This window comes from Arvicola amphibius, chromosome 12 (assembly GCF_903992535.2).
Source record: "Arvicola amphibius chromosome 12, mArvAmp1.2, whole genome shotgun sequence".
Taxonomy (NCBI): Eukaryota; Metazoa; Chordata; class Mammalia; order Rodentia; family Cricetidae; genus Arvicola; species Arvicola amphibius.
Window position 1 is genome coordinate 131,720,321 of NC_052058.2, and position 21,347 is coordinate 131,741,667.

The 21,347-nt window shown below is 39.1% G+C and overlaps 1 pseudogene; it reads right to left on the reverse strand.

Annotated features, from left to right (window-relative positions):
- Positions 1–796: 796 nt before the first annotated feature.
- LOC119802999 overlaps positions 797–21,347 on the reverse strand; it is a 163,575-nt pseudogene continuing 143,024 nt past the window's right edge.

Genomic DNA, 21,347 nt, shown 5'->3' on the forward strand with positions numbered 1-21,347 from the left:
AGGTGACATCAGTTTTTCTTTGACCAACAATCATTACGATGTTTACACTTTTGAGATATATTTTTATTATTTATTAATATGCATCTATTAACTTCTTTAATCTGGTCATGGTTTGCATGCCAGAAACCCTTTATGGACACCAGAAGAAACTTAAGGGACTCAGTTTCCTCCTTTCTTTATTTAAGACCCGGTAGTTGAAATGAGATAATTATAAGAAAGATTCTTAGATGCAAGCTATTTTCCTTCCTAACCACCTTAATAGATGCATTTAAGTTATTTTATATCACTTCTTGTCTTTCAAAATGCCCTCATGCCCATGTGAATGTGTATATGTATGTGTATTTGTCTTTGAGAACTTTCTCATCAGTCATCTGGTAATGCTTTAACTTTACTGCTATTTCCTTTATATATTTTCTTTGTAAATTTACATTAACGAATACAAAACCTTCAAATGATCCTAATTACTGGTAAATTAAAGACATATACTCACAGGGTAGTCTAATGGGAATGTTAAGCAAGCATGCCCTGAGTATCAGTGGATTGAAACTAACTAAAAGTTCACAGCAGGAGGCTAAAGTCCCTAACAGAATTCTTTGGTTCCATTAGGTGTGAGTGGTAACCATTACATTTAATGTCAAATGAAAAGAAGATAGTAGGCCGTATATTTAACCTATAGGAAACCTCAATGTCCACATGCGCAGTGACACTCTACCTCCAACAAGTTCACACCTACTCCATCAAGGCCAATTCTCCTAAGAGTGACACTCTCTATGATGTTCTGTGGACCAATTACTTTCTAATTGCCATATTTCTCTCCCTTGGCCTCCTGAGGGTTATCAAATACCAATAGCCTCTCAGCTATTGCTGTAGCTTTTCTCTGTAGATGCTGTGATGTTTTCTGGCCAGCAGATACATAGGTCCTGTGAAATTATAGTAATAGTAATAATTTCATATGTGCAGTGCCTTGTTGGGTCCACAAGGCATTGTTTAATATTTTGCTATTTACTGATAGATAGAGCAATCGAGTGAAACACTGGCTTTAGTAGTAACAAAACCACTAAATCTTACCGAGAACTTGCTGCCAGGTATCTTCTCACAATTTTCACAAAGAGAACTCTACTACATTGTAGTTTCCTTGGCTTTTCTCATGTTAGGAATCAATATTTGAAAGGTGTTCTTACACTGCAAGACAACAGGAGCATGTTTTCAGCATACTTTGGAGTTCTTAGAATCCAGCATATGCTCAAGAGGGAATGACTTACAGCAGGAGCATAGCAGGTTTCAGGGAGATCATCCCCTCCTCACAGTATTGCACATGTTGAGATAGGAGCATCCTTATCTGCTCATTCCAACCCTGCAGCAAATTCCACCATATTGGGACAGCTCCTGATGGTGCTTCCCTGCAATAGGGAGCAGGGTATGCAAGCACAGGAGCTGAGACAGCTGCCCTCCTGCTGTAAGTGTAGATTGTAAGAGCTTGTTCACCTCTCACCTAGGGGAAATCTTCACTTGGCTGCTATGGTAACCACTGCTTCTCAATCCTTCCCCTATTTCCACAGGCACAGCTCAATGTGGATCTTAGATGCTCTCTCCCTACAAGTATTAGGTGGAGGAGGGGAGATGATTAAAGCAAAGACTAGGGAATTGTTGGCCCTACCTATTAGCAAGAGAGGAGTCTCTGGAAGAGTCCTGGTGTATTTCTTTCTCCTCCTCCTCCTCCTCCTCCTCCTCCTCCTCCTCCTCCTCCTCCTCCTCCTCCTCCTCCTCCACCTCCTCCTCCTCCACCTCCTCCTCCTTCTCCTCCTCCTCCTCCTCCTCCTCCTCCTCCTCCTCCTCCTCCTCCTCCTCCTCCTCCTCCTCCTCCTCCTCCTCCTCCTCCTCCTCCTCCTTCTTCTTCTTCTTCTTCTTCTTCTTCTTCTTCTTCTTCTTCTTCTTCATCAAACTAGACTAGTAAACCTTGTTAGGGGCTTTTCATCCAATGGAGTGCCTTAAGTTTGTTTGGAGTATTCAAAATTACTAAAGGAAATATAAATTTCCTTTTGAAGCCATATTTTTAATATTGCAGATCTGTCCCTTCTATGATGTTATAGTGTACATTGTCGATTTTCAAATTCCAAAATACATTTGTCAAATCAATATGGATTTCCCTTTCCCATGTAGTCTTTGGCCTGCAGACAGGGATATTATTAGATCAACATCACAGTGACATTCATTGGAAGAATAGACTGTATGCATATATAAAATTTAAGATTTTATTTAGATTTTTCTCATTTGTTTGTTCGAATGTTCAGTAGGTATCTAACTTAGCAAGGCAGTGAAGTGAGTAGCAGAGAGGGAGAGATGGTTCGACTGTTAACAGCAAATGCTGCTCTGCAAGAGGGCTGGAGTCCAGATCCCAGATCTCATGTCAGGAATGTCATAACTACATGTAACTCCAGATCTACATTCATACCTCTACATGTATGTTTACAATGGCACACAAGCACACACAACCACACAGGGGGGTGGAAGAGAGAAATACATATATACATTATTATAAATAATAAAATATAGCTAATCATAGTGCCACATGCCTTTATTTCCATTACTTGAGAGGCAGACACTGGTGGATCTCTGTGAGTTTAACCCTACACTAGTGTACAAACTCTCTTCCCATTCCGGCAAGCTCTCAAGAACAAGGCCCCATCAAGCCCCAAGTAAATAAATAAATAAATAAATAAATAAATAAATAAATAAATGCAACATCTACATTATAGTAAGTACTTTTAAAAAACATGAGTAAATAAGCTTAACCAGTGAATGATAACCCAACACCTTTACTGAAATGTAGTTTCAGAGTTCTTGTTCCTTACAAAAGGAGGGAAGTGCTGGTGGACAATGGTGTGTAGCCTGACAATTGCATTTTAATAAAAAACTGATTGGTCAGTAATCAGGAACGTAGTATAGGTTGGACAACTAGACAGGAAGTAGAGGTGCGAAATGAGAACAGGAGAATTCTGGGAAGAGGAAAGCTTGGTCTGCATTCCTGACCCTGGTACAGAGCAAATAAGATGTGACTGCCTCACCAAAAAAGGTACCAAGCCACGTGACTAACATAGACAAAAATAACAGTCTAATTAAATTTTAAGAGATAATAAGAAGCCTGAGCTAGAAGGCCAATCAGTTTATAGTTAATGTAGACCTCTGTGTGATTTCTTTGGGCTTAATGACTGCAGGAACTGGGTAGGACAGAAAACTTAGTCAACAATCATGTGGTAAGGGTTGCGCATTATTTGAAAGCACATGAAATTTTAATAATAATAAAAAATTAAACATAAAATGTTCATGTACAAGCTGAGATTAATGCAGACTGTTTTTAGTATAGCATATTTTTAATCATTAATGATTTCTTCTGCCATAGTACCAAGTATCTAAACTTATTGTACCTTCTCTAGTGATATATTTTTCCTAAGAAGCTGCTGTATATAGTAATCTAAAGAAGAATATAAATTAAGATTATGTAGGCCTTAGTACTTACAGAAACATCATGAATTTTTTCCTGAACAATTTCTTCAGGGAGTTAGTTTAAAAGTCCTTCTTTTTCTTTATAGCTGATTCTCTGTATAATGTCTGTGGGGCTCCGTATTTGCTCCCATTTTAATTTAGAAGGAAACCTGTCTGAGGATGGCTGAACAAGGCACTGATGTGTGCACATAAGTAGAATAAAATTGGGGGTAATTTGATTTTTTGGTAAGATTTTTGGTTAATTTGTTTTGTTGTGTGCATGTGTGTGCAAGTTTCTGGGGGTGGGTTCATGTGTGTGTGTGTGCATGTGTGTTGGTGTATGCATGTGTGTGTGTGTGATTAGAACAGTAAAATATTTATTTGCTCAGGATTTTAGATAATACACTCTTATGTTCTCTGTCACATAAGAATTGTTCAGTTTGGGTTCCATGGCAGAGTGCGCCTTAAAACTATTTATATATAGGTTTTTTTTTCTCACAATCTTTGTTCCATCATTGCAGAAGTGTTTATTTCTGGCAGGACACTATGGTGGAACTAATATATTGTGGATAGTTTCATCTTTATGTCTCTCTTCTGCAGCTGCAGAGTCCCTCCATGTATGACAGTTGCTAGGACATGGGCGAAGAAAAAAGCTTTATGTAGGCACCTGCACTACTCCATTGCAATGAGTTCTGTAGATGTCATCGAATCTTGGTGCTGGAAAAATAATGTGGTGATGGGAGATTTCCAGTGGGACTTCTATCTCCCCTATTATTTTGTAATTTAATTGAAATATAATTCATATATGCATCTATATTAGGAGTCAATTACTCTTTATGCTTCCATATTAGCCCTAAATGTTTTTAATTTCCCCTGTATTCCCTTCTCTGCCCACTTCTACCCTGACACTCCAAATTTTTTCCTCCCCTTTCAGCCCCTATCCTGATGTGGGATTTTCCACTGTATGCTGTGATTACCATTGATGAATAAAGGGACTGCTTTGGGTCTACAGCAGATCTTTAGGGGAAAAGAGATAGGCAGGGAAAACGATGTTGAATGCTGGGAGAAAGAAGGGCAGAGTCAGGGAGGAGCCATGTAGCCCGCCATAGACAAATGCTGGGAACTTTACCTGGTGAGCCATATCCATGTGGTGAGACATATGCAGCTTAATGGAGATGGGTTAAATTCATGTATAAGAGTTAGCCAATAAGAAGCTAGAGCTATTTGGCCAGGCAGTGATTAAATTAATAAAGTTTATGGGTAATTATTTCGGTTCTTGGCGGCTGGGATGAACAAGAGGTCTGCTACAACACTATCCCATCAATCTCTATGAAACTATTTTATCTTCCTGATAAAAAGGAGACCTGTCACACATAGCCCCTTATTCTAACCAGAATGTCTGTGCTTCTACAGATTGTAGAGTTGCTATTTTGGTGGTTTGAAAAAAAATGCACTCAAATAGAATCACTCTGTTAGTAGGTGTGGCCTTGGTGGAATAAGAGTGGTCTTTTTTTAGGAAGTATATCACTGAAGAGGTTGGCTTTGAGGTCACATTTATGCCTAAGATACCACTCAATGTCTCAGACCATTTCGCCTTCCCTGCAGAATGTATGACTTTCAGCTACCTCCACAGCACAATGATGCTTGTACTCTACCATGTCCTACCATGATCATAATAGACTGATCTTTGAGTTGCAAGAAAATATATGTTTTTTTGTAAGAGTTGTCATTTGCATGGAGTCCCTTCTGAGCAACAGCAACCCTAACTAACACAGTAGTTGATACCACAGACAAATATATTGCTGTGATAGGCTTGACCATGTGTTTTCTTCAAGGAATATAGACTTCAGACTGTGGATTAGAAAAAATAATTCAATGCTTTACATGCTGCTTAATGAATCGTACTAGTAGGAACATGGAAGACAGTGGTGCTAAGACTTATTGGAACTCTGGGGGGCTGGTTCTAGGGTTTTTACATGGAAAGAATTTTATTATGCTTCCTAGAGATCATTCTTGTGATATTTTGGTGATGAAAGTGGCTGCCTATTGCCCTTATCTGAAGCCTGAACACTCTTGAATTAATTCTCTTGGCAGTAGAAGTATCAAGACTCTGGTATATGATTTATAACTGGTAATGCTAAGGAAGATATACAGTGAAAATGAGGAAACTGAACAAAACAAATAAAAAATGCACAGATTGAGGACAAAAGGGTACCACAGAGTGAAGTAAAAATAGATCCTGTGTTCAAAGATAGATAAATGAATTAAGAAATAAAATAAAGGGAGTGGTGACCTCATGGGAAAGGTCCCACCAACTGAAGTTTCCAGCTTGTGAAAAGGAATTAAAGAAAATCTTAGAGCAAAGTGTAGTGATATGTGTCCTAAATCCCAGTACTCAGAAGATAGAGGCTAGTAGTTCTCTGAGTTTGAGACTAGTTGATCTACTGAGAATGTTTATGAACAGCCAAACTCAGGCAGTGAAGTAAACACTGCAGAAAAGAGAAAGATGGTGAAGATGTAATTAAACGATGGAGCCTTGATCCAGCTTCAGCAAGCAGCAGAAATTGGCAGATTTGGTAATATAGTTCCAACTTTAGAGTTAAAGAGTGAAAAAAACATGGCTATGGAATTAGCCTCCCTGTCTATGGGGAAAATACTTAAGCCAGGCACAATCAGGGTTTTCTATGAGTGGAAACCTAGAGAGACCTTTCATGGAGCTGTGAAGATGAAGCCTGAATTGCTTCGCACACCACAAAATTTTAGGGATAACAGAAGCATGAGATACTGGCTCTGTAGAACTACTATCAAGAAGTGAAACCAGCCCAGGAAAGAAGTCTATTTTTGGCACAGCCCATCACTCATAGATCACAAAACCAAGATGTGCATAGATTCGATAGTACTTGAGGATCCTGGGTTTCTGTGTAAGGTGCCTGAATGCTTGATCATGCATGTGCAGCCATGGAACCAAAAAGTGCCAGTGCTTGAGCTTGCTAAGAATTTTGCCAGAACTTTGGCCACTTTGGTTTGTAGAAACCATCACAATTAGGATTCATTGTATTGTTTCATTCTTCAGCAAAACAATGGTATTTGCCTTTCCCCTATGTCTATGTCCTACTTAATTTCACATATTTGGCAAAAAGAGCAATGTCAAGAATGTTTTCCACATCATGGAATGGGCTTTAAATAAAATCAAATAAAGTTTTCTTTTCTTTTCTTTTCTTTTTTTTTTTTTTTTTTTTTTTTGGTTTTTCGAGACAGAGTTTCCCTGTAGTTTCTAGAGCCTGTCAGGAACTAGCTCTTGTAGACCAGGCTGGCCTCAAACTCAGAGATCCGCCTGCCTCTGCCTCCCAAGTGCTGGGATTAAAGGCAAAATAAAGTTTTCTTATTCCCACAACATTTATTACATTATTACAACAATTTATCATGTAGGCAAGTCCATATTTTACTTCAAAGGATTGAGGCCTGGCTTGATGTTAAATGTCTTCTTGGAAACATTTATAATTACTTGCCGAATGAGGAATGATATCCACAAGCAATGAAGAAACCAATAAATTCTCCATGTTCTATCAGATCTATAATTGTTGGCCCTTAGACATAGGACCTTAATATTTGTTTGTTTAAAACAAACATTAGCCTCCAACATGATCTCAATTATTTGGGAAATCATACTGGAAAGATTTGGTCAGGTAATCTATTAAATATAATGCCTACCTGACACTGGAGGCTTCAGTTGGTAGGAAGACACATCTCCCTGGGGCTTTTTGTTCCTGTGCTGTGATGATTTCACTGACATTCCTTTAATTTATATCTTATACCCTAAGAAGTCTACTGGAGGCAGTTTCTATAACAATTTGCAAATGGTCCATAGTTTTGCGTATCCCTCCTGGGATTTTTCTCTCTATGCCCAACTTCTTTCCCCTCTTTGTCTATTATTCTATTTCAGTATCTTCTCCAGTGTGATACAAAGTTATTGAACTACTTTCCCTTTCTCAAAAAAGTTTTCCTACCTCTTAATCTCTGTGGATTTAAGGATTCTTACATGTCTTTGTAATAATTAAATTCTAAATTTGGATAAATTGAAGACATTAATATTATATTTACCTGTGGTTACTGAGTAACCCACTAAGGATAATATTTTTCATGCTATATCTAGCTACATATGAGTTTCATTATTCCATATATTTTTTGAAAATTTAGGGTTTTTTATTTTTTACTTTGTTTTTAAGAAAAACAAAACTATTATTTTCCATTTTGCATACCAATCAGAGTTCCCACTCTTCCTCCTACCATTCCATCCACCTTTCCCCTCCATATCCCCCAATCCACTCCTCAGAGATTGTAAGGCACCTGGCTTTGAACAAGGACAAAGGACCTCACTACTGTATCTAACCTGAGCAAGGCAAATGGGTTCCAAAATGTCAGTACAAACAATAGGGATAAATAGGGGAAAGGGATGGTTAAGATGGAGTAAGGGTGGTTATGGGAGCAGGGAAGAAGTTATTTTAATAAAGGAAGCCATTTTATGGATTGCAAGAGACTTGGTTCTAGAGGGGTTCCCAGGTGTCCAAGGGGATATCTCCAGCTAGGTCCTTGGGCAGCAGACAAGAGGGTGACTAAACTGGCCTTCTCCTATAGCCACACTGATGAATATCTTGCATATCACCATAGAATCTTCATCCGACGATGGATGGAGATAGAGACATTGGAGCACTAGACTGAGCTCCCAAGGTCCTGATGAAGAGCAGAAGGACAGTGAACATGAGGAAGGAAGTCAGGACCACGAGGGGTGTGTCCACCCATTGAGACTGTGTGACTGATCGAATGGGAGCTCACCTAGGCCAACTGGACTGGGACTGAATGAGCATGTGACCAGACCGGACTCTTTGAATGTGGCTAAAAATGAGGGCTGACTGAGAAGTCGAAAATAATGGCACTGGGTTTTGATCCTATTGCATGTGTTGGCTTTTTGGGAGCCTCGTCTGTTTGGATGCACACCTTCCTAGACCTGGATGGAGGGGAGAAGGCCTTGGACTTCCCAGAGGGTGGGGCATCCTGACATCTCTTAGGACTGGAGAAGGAGGGGGATGGGAATTGGGGGGAGTGGAAGGAAAATAAGGGGGTAGGAGGTTGAAATTTTTAATAAACAAATAAATAAATAAATCATGTTAACGCCCCCCAAATAATGGATAAATCCTGTTGCTAGTGCTAGTGGCTCTGCAGTCTGCCCCTTCCAGACAATTGTCACCTATATTCAGTAGGACTAGTTTGGACCTATGTTGGACTCTTCCCTGTCTGGCAAAATTGCTGATCTCCCATTTGCTCAGGTAGACTGTTTCAGTGGGTGTCTCCATCATGGTCTTGACCTCTTTGCTCATATTCTCACACCTTTCACTGGAGTTTCGTAGCTCTGAGTTATATTTCCTTGTGCAAATATATAATCCATGTTCATTACCCATATATGGACATCCAGATGTTTCCTGTTTCTGACTAAGATGAATGGAACAGGGGTTGCTGTAATAGGATATAGAGCTTTTCTGGAATCTGACAAAGAGTGGTACATCTAGATAAAGAAATAAATCTCTTTCCAGTTTTCCAGGGGCTCCCAACATTGATTCCCACAGTGGCTATGTGATCTGCATTTCTCCCAGCAGTAAACATGGACTTCTGTACGTCCTCACCAGAAAGTACTGCCAATTTTCTTATTCTTGCCTATTCTGATTAGTGAAAGATGAAATCCCACAGTGGTTTTGATGTGCATATCCCTGATGAATGAGAATGTGACCTTTTCTTTAAAGAAAACCAGCATTTGAATGGTCACTAAGGAGTCACTTGATGAGGCAAATTATAATTGAAAAACAAAGATAAGTAGGTGGAAGCCATGGAAATTCGAGGTAGGGAAGACAATGGAAGGATTAGTATTCAGAGAGAAACAATAGCAAACAGAGAAGCCACAATATTTTAGAAATATATGACACAGGGATACTAAGTAATTTGACTTCCTGGCAGTATATAAATGTAATAAAATTTCATAAATTCATCACCAAAAATTAAATGAAGCTACTTTGGAATACACATTTACTACTGGAATGTGAAATGTCATGATAAAAACAGATTTGAAACTTGCCCTTGAGAACCACCTGCCAAGCTGTGCTTGAGGGAATAGTGATCTATGTGCTCACAGTGCCATCTAGTGTTCAACAAAATGGGGAGGCCGATGGAAACCTAGGAGAAGTTCTAAAAGGAATACAGAAGGACCTAAAAATAGGAAGTGACACTGTTCTTATCTTTTTTCATTTATTATATTTTTTTGTTGTTTTTCGAGACAGGGTTTCTCTGCAGCTTTTTTAGAGCCTGTCCTGGACCTAGCTCTTGTAGACCAGGCTGATATTTTAATTTCATTTAACACCCATTATCTCAGGGCTGGGAAGTTCAGGTTTAGCTCTTCTCAGGTGGGGGTACAGGTTGTTCTGGGCCAGTGCACAGTGGGGCCAGCTCAGCAAGGCTGTGGTACTTCAACATAAGGTTTGAAACATGCTTCAACACATGGTTTTCAAGGGCTCCTCTGGTAACACAGGAAAAGGACATCCATAAGTTAGAAGGTTTTTGCTGACTGGTAGAGGTTGAAGTCTCCCCATTGCATGAAAACTAAACTCAATAGCTCAGCATCAATGGGATGCCTCCCTCCAACAGAACTTCTTGCCTCAACCCTCCCTTATCTGGAGAATGCCTCAGGGCCTGTAGGACTGACCTTATCTGAAAGCTTTCTCTAAACAAGAGTCCTGATTTATCTTTAGCTTGTTTCTTGGAACAGATTCCTGATAAGAAATACTTGTGCCTGCTAACTCTGCCAGAAGAACCTATTGAGACATACAAAGCCTTGCGATACTAGTAGTGTGTCTCTTAATGCAAGCTAGGGTTTCTCCCTAGGACAATCAATCCTGTATATTACTTATATCTGGAATAAAGTTACACTGATTGATCAAAGTCTGTCTCCTAGCAGGCTGTCTCCATTAGTATACACAGCCAACTTGAACCCTGTTTCCTGCTTCTGCTCTATCTACCCGCCATGAACCTATGTAGGCAATGATCTGGAGGAAAAAGCAGAGCCACATCCACCCAGACTCCATCTGCTTCAAAAACACGGACCCAGATATGGCCATTGGCAACATTATCTCGGGCCCATTTTCATCATGGCCTCTGGTGACAGCACAAAACTTTGAGAACCTGATGGCTCCAGCAACAACATGCTTCCCACAGAACCTGTTCTTCATGTACTTATGGACGTGGCTTCTATTTTGGAAAGAAATTGTTACTTCCATTTGTGCTTCATTATCAACAGAAATGGGTCTTGTTTTATCGTTGTAGAGCATTTTTCCCTTTGGTATTTTTCAAGGTTACTAGACCTATTTATTAGTATTGATCTTGAGTCTTTCCTGGTTTGAAACAAGAGTTTCTGTTACAGAATTTTACAGTCATTTTTTAACTTCAGTTTTATCATCATCATCATCATCTAAAATTACTTTTACATTTTTAATAGAAACTTTTAGCCACTTTTCAGTACACGTGTTACAAATAAACTTAAGATTTTTGTACCCTCTTTACCTTATTCTTCCAATGCTGAATTTTATTTCATATCAACTATGTGCTGTCTAAGATAGTACACAGGCCCTGAACAAGTCTTCAGCCTGAGGATTGCAAGAAGTGCAATGTCAAAGCATTCAAGACAAAAATAATTGTAGACATTTACATATTTGCAAGAGTTATTATGATTAAAATTTCTTCATAACTCATTGTCTCTGCCTCAACAATATATAGTTTATCTTTTTTCGTGAATCGTAAACTGATCATTCTTGAGAATAAGTGGTACTTATTTTCATCATTATCACCTTATAATGATGATCTTTACTGTCCTTATGTTCATAACCAAAGAAGTTTCAAACCTCAGAGAATCATGTTTTTGACTAAAAAGTCTTCCCTAAACTAGACAAATATACTTCAGTATGAAGGAAGGATGAAGGAGTTAATTGCCAGATGCTCTTCAGAACAGACACACAGGCTGTCAGAGGGCTTGCTTTATTTATTTTAATTATTTATTGATAATTTTAAAAAATCTGTTACATTGGAAAATATCAGGACCCTGATAATCATATATTCTGTGTAGATTACTTTAGTTCTCAATGGTTTACTCACCAAATCTTATATATCAAATATAAGGATTTAAATACCAAGGAATTAACAAGGTGAGCTCATTTTTTTGACCACCAATCATTACGATGTTTACACTTTTGAGATATACTTTTATTATTTACTAAAATGCATCTATTAATTTCTTTAAGCTGGTCATGGTTTGCATGCCAGAAACCCTTTATGGACACCAGAAGAAACTTAAGAGACTCATTTGCTCCTTTCTTTATTTAAGACCCGGTAGTTGAAATGAGATAATTATAGGAAAGTTTCTTAGATCCAAGTTATTTTCCTTCCTAACCACCTTAATAGATGCATTTAAGTTATTTTATATCACTTCTTGTCTTTCAAAATGCCCTCATGCCCATGTGAATGTGTATATGTATGTGTATTTGTCTTTGAGAACTTTCTCATCAGTCATCTGGTAATGCTTTAACTTTACTGCTATTTCCTTTATATATTTTCTTTGTGAATTTACATTAATGAATACAAAACCTTCAAATGATCCTAATTACTGGTAAATTAAAGACATGTACTCACAGGGTAGTCTAATGGGAATGTTAAGCAAGCATGCCCTGAGTATCAGTGGATTGAAACTAACTGAAAGTTCACAGCAGGAGGCTAAAGTCCCTAACAGAATTCTTTGGTTCCATTAGGTGTGTGTGGTAACCATTACATTTAATGTCAAATGAAAAGAAGATAGTAGGCCGTATATTTAACCTATAGGAAACCTCAATGTCCACATGCGCAGTGACACTCTACCCCCAACAAGATCACACCTACTCCATTAAAGCCAAGTATCCTAAGAGTAACACTCTCTATGATGTTCTGGGGACCAATTACTTTCTAACTGCCACATTCCTCTCCCTGGGCCTCCTGGGGGTTATCAAATACCAATAGCCTCTCAACTATTGTGGAGCTTTTCTTTGTTGATGCAGGGATATTTTCTGGCCAGCAGATACATAGGTCCTGTGAAATTATAGTAATAGTAATAATTTCATATGTGCAGTGCCTTGTTGGGTCCACAAGGCATTGTTTAATATTTTGCTATTTACTGATAGATAGAGCAATCGAGTGAAACACTGGCTTTAGTAGTAACAAAACCACTAAATCTTACCGAGAACTTGCTGCCAGGTATCTTCTCACAACTTTCACAAAGAGAACTCTACTATATTGTAGTTTCCTTGGCTTTTCTCATGTTAGGAATCAATATTTGAAAGGTGTTCTTACACTACAAGATGACAGGAGCATGTTTTCAGCATACTTTGGAGTTCTTAGAATCTAGCATAAGCTCAAGAGGGACTGATTTTACAGCAGGAGCATAGCAGGTTTCGGGGAGCTCATCCCCCTCCTTACAGTATTGCACAAGTTGAAATAGGAGCATCCTTATCTGCTCATTCCTACCGTGCAGCAAATTCACCACACTGGGACAGCTCCTGATAGTGCTTCCCTGCAATAGGGAGCAGGGCATGCAAGCACAGGAGCTGAGACAGCTGCCCTCCTGCTGTAAGTGTAGATTGTAAGAACTTGTTCACCTCTGACCTAGGGGAATTCTTCACTTGGCTGCTATGGTAACCACTGATTCTCAATCCTTCCTCTATTTCCACAGGCACAGCACATTGTGGTTCTTAGATGCTCTCTCCCTACAAGTATTAGGTGGAGGAGGGGAGATGATTAAAGCAAAGACTAGGGCATTGTTTGCCCCAGCTATCAGCAAGGGAAGAGTCTCTGGAAGAGTCCTGGGGTATTTCTTTCTTCTTCTTCATCAAACTGGACTTGTGAACCTTGTTAGGGGCTTTTCATCCAATGGAGTGCCTTAAGTTTGTTTGGAGTATTCAAAATTACTAAAGGAAAATATAAATTTCCTTTTAAAGCCATATTTTTTAATATTGCAGATCTGTCCCTTCTATGATGTTATAGTGTACATTGTCAATTTTCAAATTCCAAATTACATTTGTCAAATCTGTTATGGTTTTAGTCCCTGTCCCTTTAAGAGACAAGCCATGCCCACTCCCTCACCCATCCACTCAGCAGGCTGATCTTCAGCTTCTGGCTTGAGCTTGCTCTCTTTTTCATCTTTCTCTCGGAGAGGCAGCTTTGCCTCTGCCTATCTCCCCACTTCTCTGCTTCTCCTTCTCTCTCTCTCTCTCTCTCTCTCTCTCTCTCTCTCTCTCTCTCTCTCTCTCTCTCTCTCTCTCTCCCCTTCTCTACTTCTTCTTCCTCTTTTCCTGCCCCCCTCCTGTTCCTTCACCCCACTGTGGAACACCCCATTCCCTAATAAACAACCTTCCCACGCACGTGGTCTAGTCCCTGGTTCCTTCCTCCAACTCTACAGTAAACACAAGCCGGAGAAAGAAACACAACAGAATTAATATGGGTTTCCCTATCCCATGTAGTCTTTGGCCTGCAGATGGGGATATTATTAGATCAACATCACAGTTACATTCATTGGAAGAATTGAATGTATGCATATATAAAATTTAAGAATTTATTTAGATTTTTGCTCATATGTTTGTTTGAAAGTTGAGTAGGGATCTAACTTACCATGGAATAAAAGTGAATTGCCGAACTGGAGAGACGGTTCACCTGTTAACAGCAAATGTTGCTCTGCAATAGGGCTGGAGTCCAGCTCCCAGCTCCTGTGTCAGGAATGTCATAACTACATGTAACTCCAGATCTCGAGGCCAACAAAGCTGCTATTCTACATTTATACGTCTACATGTATGTTTACAAGGGCACACAAGCACACACAACCACACAGGGGGGTTGAAGAGAAAAATAGATATATACATTACTATAAATAATAAAATATAGTTAATTGTGGTACCACATGCCTTTATTTCCATTACTTGAGAGGCAGACGCTGGTGGATCTCTGTGAGTTTAACCCTATACTAGTGTACAAACTCTCTTCCCATTCCGGCAAGCTCTCAAGAACAAGGCCCCATTAAGCCCCAAATAAATAAATAAATAAATAATAAATAAATGCAACATCTACATTATAGTACTTTTAAAAAACATGAGTAAATAAGCTTAATCAGTAAATGATAACCCAACAATTTTACTGAAACCTAGATTCAGAGTTCTTTTTCCTTACAAAAGGGGGGAAGTGCTGGTGGACAATGGTTTATAGCCTGACAATTGCATTTTAATAATGAACTGATTGGTCAGTAATCAGGAACGTAGTATAGGTTGGACAACTGGACAGGAAGTAGAGGTGGGGAATGAAACAGAAGAATTCTGGGAAGAGGAAAGCTTGGTCTGCATTCCTGACCCAGGTACAGAGCAAATAAGATGTGACTGCCTCACCAAAAAAGGTACCAAGCCACATGACTAACATAGACAAAAATAATGGTCTAATTAAGTTATAAGAGATAATAAGAAGCCTGAGCTAGAAGGCCAATAAGTTTATAGTTAATGTAGACCTCTGTGTGATTTCTTTGGGCTTAATGAATGCAGGAACTGGGCAGGAGAGAAAATTTAGTCAACAATCATGTGGTAAGGGTTGCAAGTTATCTGAAAGCACGTGAAATTTTAATAATAAAAAATTAAACACAAAATGTTAATGTACAAGCTGATTAATGCAGAATATTTTAGTATAGCATTTTTTTAATCATTAGCGATTTCTTATGCCATAGTACCATGTATCTAAACTTTTTGTACCTTCTCTAGTTTGAGCTACATTTTTCCAAAGAAGGTACTGGATATAGTCATATAAAGAAGAATATAAAGATTATGTAGGTCTTATTACTTACAAAAATATCATGTATTTGTTCCTGAACAATTTCTTCAGGGAGTTAGTTTAGGAAGTCCTTCTTTTTCTATACTAGCTGATTCTCTGTATAATGTCTATGGGGCTCCGTATTTGCTCCCATTTTAATGTAGAAGGAAACTTGTCTGAGGATGGCTGAACAAGGCACTGATGTATGCACATAAGCAGAATGTTATTGGAGGTAATTTGATTGAAAAGAGTTTTGGTTTATTTGTTTTGTAGTGTGCATGTGTGTTCAAGTTTGTGGGGGTGGGTTCATGTGTGTGTGTGTGCATGTGTATTGGTGTGTGCATGTGTGTGTGTGATTAGAACAGTAACATATTTTTTGCTTAGGGTTTTAGATAATGCACTCTTAGGTTCTCTGTCATAAAAGAATTGTCCAGTTTGGGTTCTATCGCAAAGTGGGCCTTAAAACTATTTAGATATAGGTTTTTTTTTTTATTCTCACAATCTTTGTTCCATCATTGCAGAAGTGTTTATACCTGGCAGGACACTATGGTGAATCAAATACTTTGTGGATGGTTTCATCTTTGTCTCTCTTTAGGCAGTTTGCAGAGTCCCTCCATGTATGACAGTTGCTAGGACATGGGTGAAGGAAAAAGCTTTATGTAGGCACCTGCACTACTCCATTGTCAATGAGTTCTGTAGATGTCATTGAATCTTGGTGCTGGAAAAATAATGTGGTGATGGGAGATTTCCAGTGGGACTTCTATCTCCCCTATTATTTTGCAATTTAATTGAAATATAATTCATATATGCATCTATATTAGGAGTCAATTACCCTTTATGCTTCCATATTAGCCCTAAACGTTCTTTAATTTTCCCTGTATTCCCTTCTCTGCCCACTTTTACCCTGACACTCCAAATTTGTTCCTCCTCTCTCAGCCCCTATCCTGATGTGGGATTTTCCACTGTATGCTGTGATTTCCATTGATAAATAAAGAGACTGCTTTGGGTCTACAGCAGATCTTTAGGGGAGAAGAGACAGTCAGGGAAAACTATGCTGAATGCTGGGAGAAAGAAGGGCAGAGTCAGGGAGAAGCCATATAGCCAGCCATAGACAAACGCTGGGAGCTTTCCCTGGTGAGCCATATCCTTGTGGTGAGACATATGCAGCTTAATGGAGATGGGTTAAATTCATGTATAATAGTTAGCCAATAAGAAGCTAGAGCTAGGCCAGGCAGTGATTTAATTAATATAGTTCATGTGTAATTATTTCGGTTCTTGGCGGCTGGGATGAACAAGAGGTCTGCTACAACACTATCCCATCAATCTCTATGAAACTATTTTATCTTCCTGATAAAAAGGAGACCTGTCACACATAGCCCCTTATTCTAACCAGAATGTCTGTGCTTCTACAGATTGTAGCATTGCTATTTTGTTGGTTTGAAAAAAAAATTGCACTCAAATAGAGTGGCTCTGTTAGTAGGTGTGGCCTTGTTGGAATAAGCGTGATCCTTTTGGAGGAAGTATGTCAATGAAGAGGTTGGCTTTGAGGTCCAATTTATGCCTAAGAACCACTCAATGTCTCAGATCATTTCCCATTCCCTGCAGAATGTACGACTCTCAGCTACCTACCCAGCATGGTGTTGCTTGTAATATACAATGTCCTACCATGATCATAATAGACTGATCTTTGTGTTGCGAGCCAATATATGTTTTTCTTGTAAGAGTGTTCATTGTAATGGTGTCTCTTCAGAGCAACAGCAACCCTAACTAACACAGAAGTTGTTACCAGAGACTTAGACATTGCTGTTATAGGCTTGACCATGCTTTTTCTTTAAGGAATTTAGACCCTGAGACTGTGGATTAGAAAAAAATAATTCATTGGTTTAAGTGCTGCTTAATGGACTATACTAGTAGGAACATGAAAGACAGTGGTGCTAAGACTTATTGGAACTCTGGGGGGGCTGGTTCTAGGGTTTTTACATGGGAAGAATTTTATTATGCTTCCTAGAGATCATTCTTGTGATATTTTGGTGATGAAAGTGGCTGCCTATTGCCCTTATCTGAAGCCTGAACACTTTTGAATTAATTCTCTTGGCAGTAGAAGTATCAAGACATCCTAGTACAGACTCTGGTATATGATTTAAAACTAGATGCTAATGAAGATATACAGTGAAAATGAGCAAATTGAACAAAAAAAAATAAATGCACAGATTGAGAAAAAAGGGTACTACAGAGTGAAGTAAACATAGATCCTGTGTTCAAGGATAGATAAATGAATTAAGAAATAAAATAAAGGGAGTGGTGACCTCATGGGAAAGGTCCCACCAACTGAAGTTTCCAGCTTGTGAAAAGGAATTAAAGAAAATCTTAGAGCAAAGTGTAGTGATATGTGTCCTAAATCCCAATACTCAGAAGATAGAGGCTAGCAGTTCTCTGAGTTTGAGACTAGTTGATCTACTGAGAATGTTTATGAACAGCCAAACTCAGGCAGTGAAGTAAACACTGCAGAAAAGAGAAAGATGGTGAAGATGTAATTAAATGATGGAGCCTTGATCCAGCTTCAGCAAGCAGCAGAAATTGGCAGATTTGGCAACATAGTTCCAACTTTAGAGTCAAAGACTGAAAAAATATGGCTATGGAATTAGCCTCCCTGTCTATGGGGAAAATACTGAAGCCAGGCATACTCAGGGTTTTCTATGAGTGGAAGCCTAGAGAGACATTTTCATGGAGCTGTGAAGATGAAGCCTGAATTGCTTTGCATACCACAAAATGTTAGAAATCCCAGAAGCATGAGATACTGGCTCTGTAGAACTACTATCAAGAAGTGAAACCAGCCCAGGAAAGAAGTCTATTTTTGGCACAGCCCATCACTCATAGATCACAAAACCAAGATGTGCATAGATCCGATAGGACTTGAGGACTCTAGGTGGCTGTGTAAGTTGCCAGAATGCTTGATGATGCATGTGCAGCCATGGAACCAAAAAGCGCCGGTGCCTGGGCTTGCTAAGAATTTTGCCAGAACTTTGGCCACTTTGGTTTGTAGAAACCATCACAATTAGGATTCATTGTATAGTTTCATTATTCAGCAAAACAATAGTATTTACTTTTCCCCTACTTCTATGTCCTACTTAATCTCATGTACTTGGCAAAAGGAACAATGTCAAGAATGTGTTCCGTAAAATGGAATGGGCCTTAAATAAAATCAAATAAATGTTTCTTACTCCCACAGCATTTGTGCCACTATTACAAAAATGTATCATGTAGGCAAGTCCATATTTTACTTCAAAGGATTGAGAGCTGGCTTGACATTAAATGTCTCCGTGGGAGCATTCATAATTCCTTGCCGAATAAGGAATGATATCCACAAGCAATGAAGAAACCAATAAATTCTCTATGTTCTGTCAGATCTATAATTATTGTCCCTTAGACATAGGACCATAATATTTGTTTGTTTAAAACAAACATTAGCCTCCAACATGGTCTCAATTATTTGGGGAATCATACTGGAAAACTATGGTCAAGTAATCTATTAAATATAATGCCTACCTGACACTGGAGGCTTCAGTTGGTAGGAAGACATATCTCCCTGGGGCTTTTTGTTCCTGTGCTGTCATGATTTCACTGACATTCCTTTAATTTATATCTTATACCCTAAGAAGTCTACTGGAGGCGGTTTCTATAACAATTTGCAAATGGTCCATAGTTTTGCGTATCCCTCCTGGGATTTTTCTCTCTATGCCCAACTTCTTTTCCCTCTTTGTCTATTATTCCATTTCAGTATCTTCTCCAGTGTGATACAAAGTTATTGAACTACTTTCCCTTTCTCAAAAAAGTTTCCCTACCTCTTAGTCTCTGTGGATTTAAGGATTCTTACATGTCTTTGTGATGATCAAATTCTAAATTTGGATAAATTGAAGACATTAATACTATATTTACCTGTGGTTACTGAGTAACCCACTAAGGATGATATTTTTCGTGCTACATTTAGCTACATATGAGTTTCATTATTCCATATTTTTTTGAAAATTGAGGGTTTTTTATTTTTACTTTGTTTTTAAGAAAAACAAAACTATTATTTTCCATTTTGCATACCAATCAGAGTTCCCACTCTTCCTCCTACCATTCCATCCACCTTTCCCCTCCATATCCCCCAATCCACTCCTCAGAGATTGTAAGGCAACTGGCTTTGAACAAGGACAAAGGACCTCACTACTATATCTAGGCTGAGCAAAGCATCCATTCAAAGCAAATGGGTTCCAAAATGTCAGAACAAGCAATAGGGATAAATTGGGGAAAGGGATGGTTGAGATGGAGGAAGGGTGGTTATGGGAGCAGGGAAGAAGGTATCTTAATAAAGGAAGCCATTTTATGGTTTACAAGAGACTTGACTCTAGAGGGGTTCCCATGTTTCCAAGCTAGGTCCTTGGGCAGCCGACAAGCGGGTGACTGAACTGGCCTTCTCCTATAGCCACACTGATGATTATCTTGCATATCACCATCGAACCTTCATCCAACGATGGATGGAGATAGAGACAATGGAGCACTGGACTGAGCTCCCAAGGTCCAGGTGAAGAGCAGAAGGAGGGAGAACATGAGGAAGAAAGTCAAGACCATAAGGGGTCTGTCCACCCATGGAGACTGTGTGACTGATCTAATGGGAGCTCACCATGGCCAACTGGAGTGAGACTTAATGAGCATGTGACCAGATCGGGCTCTCTGAATGTGGATTACAATGAGGGCTGACTGAGAAGTCAATGATAATGGCTCTGAGTTTTGATCCTACTGCATGTATTGGCTTTTTAGGAGCATAGTCTGTTTGGATGCACACCTTCTTCGATCTGGATGGAGGGGTGAGGGCCTTGGACTTTCCACAGGGCAGGGCACCCTGACCTCTCTTAGGACTGGAGAGGGAGGGGGAGGGGTATTCCAGGGGAGTGGGAGAAAAATGAGAGGAGTGGAGGAGGTGGAAATTTTCAATAAATAAATAAATGAATGATTGAATAAATAAATAAATAAATAAATAAACCATTTTAACCATGCCCCCCAAAATAGGGATAAATCCTGGTGCCACTGCTAGTGGCCCTGCAGTCTGCCCCTTCCAGACAACTGTCACCTATATTCAGTGGGACTAGTTTGGACCTATGCTGGACTCTTCCCTGTCTGGCCAAGTTGGTGAGCTCCCATTTGCTCAGGTAGACTGTTTCAGTTGGTGTCTCCATCATGGTCTTGATCTCTTTGCTCATATTCTCACACCTTCCACTCTTGGACTGGAGTTTCGTAGCTCTGAGTTATATTTCCTTGTGCAAATATATAATCCATGTTCATTATCCATATATGGACCTGTTTCTGACTAAAATGAATGGAACAGGGGTCGCTGTAATAGGATGTAGAGCTTTTCTGGAATCTAACAACGAGTGGTGCATCTAGATAAAGAAATAAATCTCTTTCCAGTTTTCCAGGGGCTCCCAATATTGATTCCCACAGTGGCTATGTAATCTGCATTTCTCCCAGCAGTAAACAAGGACTTCTCCATATCATCTCCAGCAAGTGCTGCCAATTTTCTTATTCTCACCCATTCTGATTAGTGAAAGATGAAATCCCACAGTGGTTTTGATGTGCATATCCCCGATGAATGAGAATGTGACCTTTTCTTTAAAGAAAACCAGCATTTGAATGGTCACTAAGAAGTGAGTGGATGAAGCAAATTATAATTGAAAAACAAAGATAAATAGGTGGAAGCTATGGAAATTAGAGGTAGGGAAGACAATGGAAGGATTAGTATTCAGAGAGAAACAATAGCAAGCAGAGAAGCCACAATATTTTGGAATATATGACACAGGGATACTAAGTAATTTGACTTCCTGGCAGTATATAAATGTAATAAAATTTCATAAATTCATTACCAAAAATAAAATGAAGCTACTTTAGAATACACATTTAGTACTGGAATGTGACAAGTC